Genomic DNA, 8,216 nt, shown 5'->3' with positions numbered 1-8,216 from the left:
TGCTCTGTTGTCTGGATTGTTTTTGCTGTTGGGGTATTGATCCCCATGTTGTGGGGGATCGATCCTCATGCTCTATGGGATAGTTTTGGTCCGTTTGATCCTCGTTCGACTGTTTTGACTCCCGATCACTTCTAACACCTTTTAAACATCGTTAAACCATCCCTAAGCTTAATTACTCGGGTTCCAATGATTTGTTGATCATTCAAATTCCTTTGATACTTGTCAAGCGTAATCTTAGTGTCGTTGTAAACGGAATACGTGATGTAAGATTATTTAGGAGTACCGTAGCTTATGTGGGACGTTGTGGACAGTATTGTTAGTATATGTGAGCTTTTCTAGTGATCCGAGTGATAGCATAGTAATGCATGTCCACATGACTCACTTATCCTTCAAACTCTTTTAGCGCTCATTCCATGAGATCTAAGTATCAATATTAGTAGGTAGTATGCTGTAGAGTCGCTATGGGGTTGGTACGGTATTGTGATATAGTAAGGGAAAAAGGCGTGTACTCATTTATCAGTCGATGTTCTGTTATGATTGATCGTTTGGAATACATTAAAATGTGATTGTCGACGCGTATTTGACCTGTAAGTCAGTTTGATTGACATGCTTTTATTGTGACATGAGATTAGAGAGGTGTTTGTTGATGGAGTTGTATGATTATTGGGATTCGAGTGGCTGTAATTGAGAATTGGAATGAGGAAGTGACTACAACGCAATGGGTGGTAATGAAGACTACAACGCAAGGGGTGGTAATACAGAGATCCAAATAATAGGTGATGTTGACTGCAACGCAAGGGGTGGTAATGCAAACTGCAACGCAAGGGGTGGAAATGCAAAATGTTGAGATTATGAGGAGTATCGAAATAGTTGCGAACCTATTGTTACAACATTTTCATTGATGTGAGTTTATTAATGCTTCTACATGACATGTGAACTGTTAGGAGTACTTATAAGATGATTGGAACCCTTTGACCATAGTCTGCCTTCCGTTGTGATAAACCCATGTTTCTCATGTTCACTTATCGAAATTCTTTCACTCTTTGTGCATACTTCATCGCATTTTCATATAGCTTGAGAGATTTCTCTACTAGGAGCGTGTATGCTCAACTTTATCATTTTCAGGTATAAATCAAGGAATTGATATGGCATGCTTGACGCGCTTGATTGAACATATCATAAAAAAGGTATTCAATAGGGACTTCACAGCATAAACTTTGAAGGAGCATTTTGAAAAGTTGATTATTGTAAATAGTAATATTATTATTCCTCAGACACTAGTATTTTAGTAACTTGGGGCATCGAGTCATGGATGTACTCTTTGAATTTTATTTGAGAACAATGAACAAAAAGGTCTTTTGGGATATTATTTTGTATTACAGCGAGGACTTTTATTTATTAAAAGTGTTTATTATTCATGTTGAAAATCGAGGGTGTGACAAAGAGGAAAAGGTAAAATTTGAAAGTTAAAAAAAATGGTTATTTTTGTAAATAGTAAAAAATGGGATTAAAATAATTTTGACAAGTAGTAAGGAAAAAAAGAATTTTATTGTATTTTTATTCATTACTTTAAAAAGTTAAAAGTAATTTTTTGAAGTAAAAAGTAAAAAAAGAAGGAAGGTTAACGTCTTTTGTTAGCTCCTTCAATTACAAATTGACGGAATTGGATGGCAGGAGCTTTTTTGTTAACGGAATGATAAGTTCTGGTGTCTTTTTGTCATTAGTTAAAGTCCGGGTGTTTTTTTTTAAGTTCTTGAAAGTTCAAGGGCTTTTTTGAAATTTTTCCCACCATAATAATATAACTTAGCATCTAATAATGTGATTATATATTTAAACATATTTTGATTGATAGAACTTTTTTTTTTTTTTGATCGGCAAGTGTACATTGAGGGTTTTGAAAGCCATATCCAAGTCTCGAAAGGGAAACGAGGGCATGAAATTTGGCAAAAAGAAAGAAACAGAAAAAAGTGATTACATCCAATAAGAAATTAAAAATGAAACTCTTTGAAGGACTGTCAATGTTGTAGAATTTCTAGGGTTTTTTCCCCTCACAAATCTTCACTGCCAATTTGTTCTTATCTGACAAAGCTCTGATACCAATTATGTTAATTTTACCCTGACAATTCTTTAATTTTGGTGGAGGAGAATCAAGAAAATGGGGCAATATGGAGACTGCCTGAAGCAGTCAATTGCAATGGGAAAACACGGAGATTAATGGGGGCAACTCTTTTCCTCTCGTTGTTTCATTTTATTTGACCAACAAAAGTAGAAGTTTATTAATCTTTAAAATCGCTACGAAGATTTTTTTTTTTTTTTTTTGGTAAATACAAGAAGTTGTATTCAATTATGAGGCAAAAGCCTGCACAATAGAAAGAAACCCCATGGGGCAAATAGGCGTTCATAGACCGGACACACTATTAGAGAGTACAATCAAAGCACATAATGTGCAAACCTCTAGCGAGATCATATTCGCAGAAAATAAAACTAATACCAAGCATATGACCAATAAAACGGCATCACAACAGTCAACAAGAGGAATGTCTTTCAACTTTGTTTAGTAGCAGTTCCAGGAATTTGTGTTAGGGTGTTCAAAAATTACCTTAATTCTACTAGCTGATTTATTTACCAATAATCTATGTACAAAATTTCATAAATTAGTATAAATATTACGGTCAAAAAAACATAACTTCTGTCGTAAAAAATAATAATAATTAACTACGAGGCAAAATGAGAACTCAAAATTATATACTATAGTTTTTTACAAAAAGAAACAGTTTTTTTTTTTAAAGATGTCGTATTGCGTACTAGACAATATTTCAAGAATAGAGGGGATAAAATTTTACAGTTGTCCTAAACGAGTTCTCATATTTTTTGTCAACGTTTAACCAGCTTATTAATTTACTAAAGCTCTTTTAAAAGAAATTGTAGCGAGTGTATTGAGGCTGACCTTCTCAAAAATATGTTATTCTTTAGGATGACATGATGAGATTTTTTTATCGTTGTCTTAAATTCAAAGGAATATTATTCAAGTTAATGGGATTTTGCAATGTAGTTGAATTTTTTTTTTAAAGCTTTTGTTCGTAATTCAATAAGATAACTAAAGAAAAAAAATTAATGTAGTTATTTTTTATAAATGCGAAATTAACACATTTAGACCATCAACAATAAAGATGAAGAAAGAATGCAAAACATACTACTTGCCCTTATATATTCTTCTTTTTCTCTTTCTTTTTTCATTATGATTGTGAGCTGTATTTGGGTTGTGATTGAGTGTTTTGATTTTGGGTTAAATGTTCAATTCTTTTTGGGTTAAATGTTCAATTCTTTTTGGGTTAAGTGTTCAAGACTATTATAATTCGGTGTTCATTGACATTTGAGTTAGGTGTTCATTGATATTTGGGTTGAGTGTTCAAAGTAAGGTTAGTCCAAAAATTTTACATGAATTCTAATCAGAAAATTTTGTTTTGAGTGTTCAGTTGACCATTGAATCATCAATGTGGAGCCGCATTTGCCTCTGACTATGTTGACACTCAAACCCTTGACATGTGCCAAACATTTCCCTCTGGTTCTTTCATTCACCCTCAAAATATAATCCTTACAATATAGAAGACTTGGGCTTACCTTAACATTGGGCCCAATAACAAGTCAAAATGAACAAATATAGTACCATGTAGCCCAACTAGACAACCTTAACAAGGTATTGTAGTAATTTTTACAGGAATGGATATGGATATAGATTTGTACATTTTCTAGCCTAATGAGGTTCCATTATTATTGTTGACAAAAGTAAATTAAGATTTGTTCTGGACTTTATTATATTTTTTATTTTACTGTTTGATCAGTTGCCAATTTCAGTTGTGGCCATTCTTTGCATATCTTCGCCATAATAGATGCGTCTCTTGCCTTTTGGATTTTTTTGAAAAGGCGCTAATATCCTTCTGATTTTTCAAAAGAGGCATCTCCCTCTTCTACATCGCTCGTACCATAGGTAGACTTATTTTCTTATGCTAGTGTCGCGAGTGAATACAAAACACTAACTCGTTCGATAAACACATTGATTTTAGTATGCTTCTCTATGTATAGATCATTTTATCCTTTGAGACATACATCCATTCAAATTAAATGTACAGCGGAGGCATCATTGTGTGGGGGGCTGATTTTCACCATTGACCCTTCTTCCCCTTGTTGACTGGTGAGGGTGCTCGCCGAATCTGAAGAGGTTTCTATCGAGCCCAGAGAAGTTCCCACCGAGCTTGGGGAGGTGGCCGCCGAGCTTGGAGAGGTGGCTGCCGAGCTTCACCGAGCTTAGGGAGGTGGCCGCCGAGCTTAGGAAGGTTGCCACCGAGCTTAGAGAGGTGGCCGCCGAGCTTCGCCGAGCTTAGGAAGGTTGCCACCGAGCTTGAGGAGGTGCCCGCCGAGCTTGAGGAAGTGGCCGCCGAGCTTAGGAAGGTTGCCACCGAGCTTAGAGAGGTGGCCGCCGAGCTTCGCTGAGCTTACGAAGGTTGCCACCGAGCTTGAGGAGGTGGCCGCCGAGCTTCGCCGAGCTTGAGGAGGTGGCCGCCGAGCTTAGGAAGGTTGCCACCGAGCTTAGAGAGGTGGCTGCTGAGCTTCACCGAGCTTAGGAAGGTTGACACCGAGCTTAAGGAGGAGCTTGCCAAGCCTGAGAGATCTCTACCGAGCCTGGGAGGTTTCTACCGAGCTTGGCCACCATACCTGGTACCTGCAAACCGGAGGGGGGTGTTCCTCCGGGAAGAAGCTCCGACGAACTAGTCAGTAAGTGGAGAAAGGAGAAGAGTGTTCCTCCTCTCTTTTCCAGACCCTTTCACATGAGGGGGTGGTCTTGTATTTATAGGCAAGGCTTGGAGTGCTGAACCGGGAGGCGGTACACCCACGTGTGTCGTACTGTTTGGATGACGTCACATGTCAAGAGATTTGCTTTATCACACCTGTCTTCCACTTGTTCACAGAAGCTTCTAAACCGACCTTTGGATATTTGTTAGATCTTTAGGGAGCAGAATTGAGCCGAACGTTAGGGAAATGATCGCCTAACGTTAGGGAAATGACTTCTGAACGTTAGGGAAATGACCTCTGAACGTTAGGAACATTAGGGAAAAGACATCCGAACGCTAGGGAAATGTCAGCAGAGCGTTAGGAGCGTTAGGGAAATGACCTCCGAACGTTAGGGAAAAGACATCCGAACGTTAGGAACGTTAGGGAAAAGACATCCGAACGTTAGGAACGTTAGAGAAATGACCTCCGAACGTTAGGAACATTAGGGAAAAGACATTCGAACGCTAGGGAAATGTCAGCAAAGCGTTAGGAACGTTAGGGAAATGACCTCCGAACGTTAGGGAAAAGACATTCGAACGTTAGGGAAATGACCTCCGAACGTTAGGCAAATGACCTCCGAACGTTAGGAAAACGTCGCAAACGCTAGGGAAGGGTTCTACCGAGCCCGAGGAGGTTGCCACCGAGCTTGGGGTGGTCTCCACCGAGCTTGGGGTGGTCTCCACCGAGCTTGTCGAGCCATGCAGAGGAGCTTGCCGAGCTTGGCCACCGAGCTCGGGGAGGCTGCCACCGAACTTGGTTGCCGAGCCTGGGGAGGTTGCCTCTGAACCCGGTGCTTCCTGCAGCTCCAAATGCGAATGGTTCCACAGAGTGACGTGTCCATAGCAAAAAGTGAATTGGTCCGTGCCCCCCCTGGACGTTCTAAAATTGTGGATATTTCGGCCCACTACAATAGCCCCTCAACTCCTTCTTCCAGCGGTTTGAGCTGAAGGAGGAGTTGAAAATAAAAAGGGGCCGAACGATTGACAATCCCGTCAGATTTCCCTAAGCATACTAGCCAAATGCTAGGGGTGAAAGTGCGTGAACCCTAGCATTGCGTAGGCACGCCGAACGCTAGGGGTGAAAGTGCTTGAATCCTAGCGTCGCGTAGGGACGCTAGTGGTGAAAGTGCCTGAATCCTAGCTTCGCGTAGGGATGCCGAACGCTGGGGGTGAAAGTGTCTGAACCCTAGCTTCGCGTAGAGATGCTGAACGCTAGGGGTGAAAGTGTCTGACAGTAATATACGGCTTCGAGAATTTTGCCGAACAAATAGAGTGCCGAGGGCTACGAGGATTTCGCCCGAACGAGTAGATTACTGAGGGCTACGAGGATTTTGCCCGAACAAGTAGATTACCGAGGGCTACGAGGTTTTCGCCCAAACAAGTAGATTACCGTCAAACGTTAGGGAAATGTCCACCTAACGTTAGGGAAATGATCACCGAATGTTACACTTATAGAAGGACGAGCAGCTTCACTCGGTGAAACGAGCACAGTACCAGCCCCGGTGCCATTGCTATTGGTAGCCCCGTCAACATGCATCCTCCAAGCTTCCTTTCTTCATCTGCAATCTTTAATACGTTGGCTTCGTGGATGCTCGAAAGTCGCGCATGGCGATTGCCTCCATGCCATGCAACCAAGCTCGACTGGGAGTATATTGTAGGGGCTCGGGGAATTGTCCACTACGAGCAGCCACTACAATCATCACTCGGGAGGCGGTGCCCATGGGGAAGGTAATCAAGCCGAGTGGACAAACAAGGGCGCCCGTGAAGTTGATGAGCAAAGTTGTAGCAGTGCGGAGTTGGTTCGGGGTAAGCCCCAAATGCTTGTAAGTCGAGTAGAACATTACCTCGATCGAACTCCCTTGGTCGACCAGTACACGTTGATTGGTTGATTTTCAACGGTAACGGTGACAACAAGAGCGTCCGGGTGAGGAGTTTGGACGTCATTGAAATCTTTCGCTAGTAGAGTGTGTCCAGATATGACTTAGAAAGTTAAGAGTGGAAGAAAGAAGAAGAGAGGTACGGTGTTCAGTTCCACAACATAGAGAGCTAGGAGACAGTTTCCCGAGCGGAGTCGCCAATTATGGGGGGCTGATTTTCACCATTGACCCTTTTTCCCCTTGTTGATTGGTGAGGGTGCTCGCCGAATCTGGAGAGGTTTCTAACGAGCCCAGGGAAATTCCCACCGAGCTTAGGGCGGTGGCCGCCGAGCTTGGGGAGGTGGCCGCCGAGCTTAGAGAGGTGGCTGCCGAGCTTCATCGAGCTTAGGGAGGTGGCCGCCGAGCTTAGGAAGGTTGCCGCCGAGCTTAGAGAGGTGGCCGCCGAGCTTCGCCGAGCTTAGGAAGGTTGCCACCAAGCTTGAGGAGGTGGCCGCCGAGCTTGAGGAGGTGGCCGCCGAGCTTTAGGAAGGTTGCCACCGAGCTTAGAGAGGTGGCCGCCGAGCTTCGCCGAGCTTAGGAAGGTTGCCACCGAGCTTGAGGAGGTGGCCGCCGAGCTTCGCCGAGCTTGAGGAGGTGGCTGCCGAGCTTAGGAAGGTTGCCACCGAGCTTAGAGAGGTGGCTGCTGAGCTTCACTGAGCTTAAGAAGGTTTCCACCGAGCTTAGAGAGGTGGATGCTGAGCTTCACCGAGCTTAAGCAGGTTGCCACCGAGCTTGAGGAGGAGCTTGCCAAGCCTGAGAGATCTCTACCGAGCCTGGGAGGTTTCTACCGAGCTTGGCCACCGAACCTGGTACCTGCAAACCGGAGGGGGGTGTTCCTCCGAAAAGAAGCTCCGACGAACTAGTCAGTAAGTGGAGAAAGGAGAAGTTTAGTAAGAAAATATGGAGAGAGAGAGATAGAGAGAGAAGCGTGTTCCTCCTCTCTTTTCCAGACCCTTTCACATGAGGCTTGGAGTGCTGAACCGGTAGGCAGTACACCCACGTGTATCGTACTGTTCGGATGACGTCACATGTCAAGAGATTTGCTTTATCACACCTGTCCTCCACCTGTTCACAGAAGCTTCCAGAAGCTTCTAAACCGACCTTTGGATATTTGTTAGATCTTTAGGGAGCAGAATTGAGCCGAACGTTAGGGAAATGATCGCCTAACATTAGGGAAATGACCTTTGAACGTTAGGAACATTAGGGAAAAGACATCCGAACGCTAGGGAAATGTCAGCAGAGCGTTAGGAGCGTTAGGGAAATGACCTCCGAACGTTAGGCAAATGATCTCCGAACGTTAGGAACGTAAGGGAAAAGACATCCGAACGCTAGGGAAATGTCAACAGAGCGTTAGGAATGTTAGGGAAATGACCTCCGAACATTAGGGAAAAGACATCCGAACGCTAGGGAAATGTCAGCAGAGCGTTAGAAACGTTAGGGAAATGACCTCCGAACGTTAGAGAAAAGACAT

At 43.1% G+C, this 8,216-nt stretch overlaps 1 long non-coding RNA gene across 2 annotated transcripts; it reads right to left on the bottom strand.

Moving 5' to 3' along the window:
- Positions 1–4,814: 4,814 nt before the first annotated feature.
- LOC131316491 (uncharacterized) lies at positions 4,815–8,147 on the bottom strand. 2 transcript variants are annotated; one of them, XR_009197148.1, is made up of 3 exons: positions 8,118–8,147; positions 5,171–5,294; positions 4,815–5,126 (listed from the first exon to the last, which is right to left on the bottom strand). It is a non-coding gene; the product is annotated as an uncharacterized LOC131316491 (long non-coding RNA). The 2 variants fall into 2 exon arrangements; XR_009197147.1 differs by lacking the exon at positions 8,118–8,147 and adding an exon at positions 5,339–5,381.
- Between the last annotated feature and the right edge of the window lie 69 nt (positions 8,148–8,216).

The sequence above is a fragment of the Rhododendron vialii genome, chromosome 2a (assembly GCF_030253575.1).
Source record: "Rhododendron vialii isolate Sample 1 chromosome 2a, ASM3025357v1".
NCBI lineage: Eukaryota > Viridiplantae > Streptophyta > Magnoliopsida > Ericales > Ericaceae > Rhododendron > Rhododendron vialii.
Note: the sequence above shows the minus strand (reverse complement) of the source record. Positions and strands in the feature narration are given on the sequence as shown.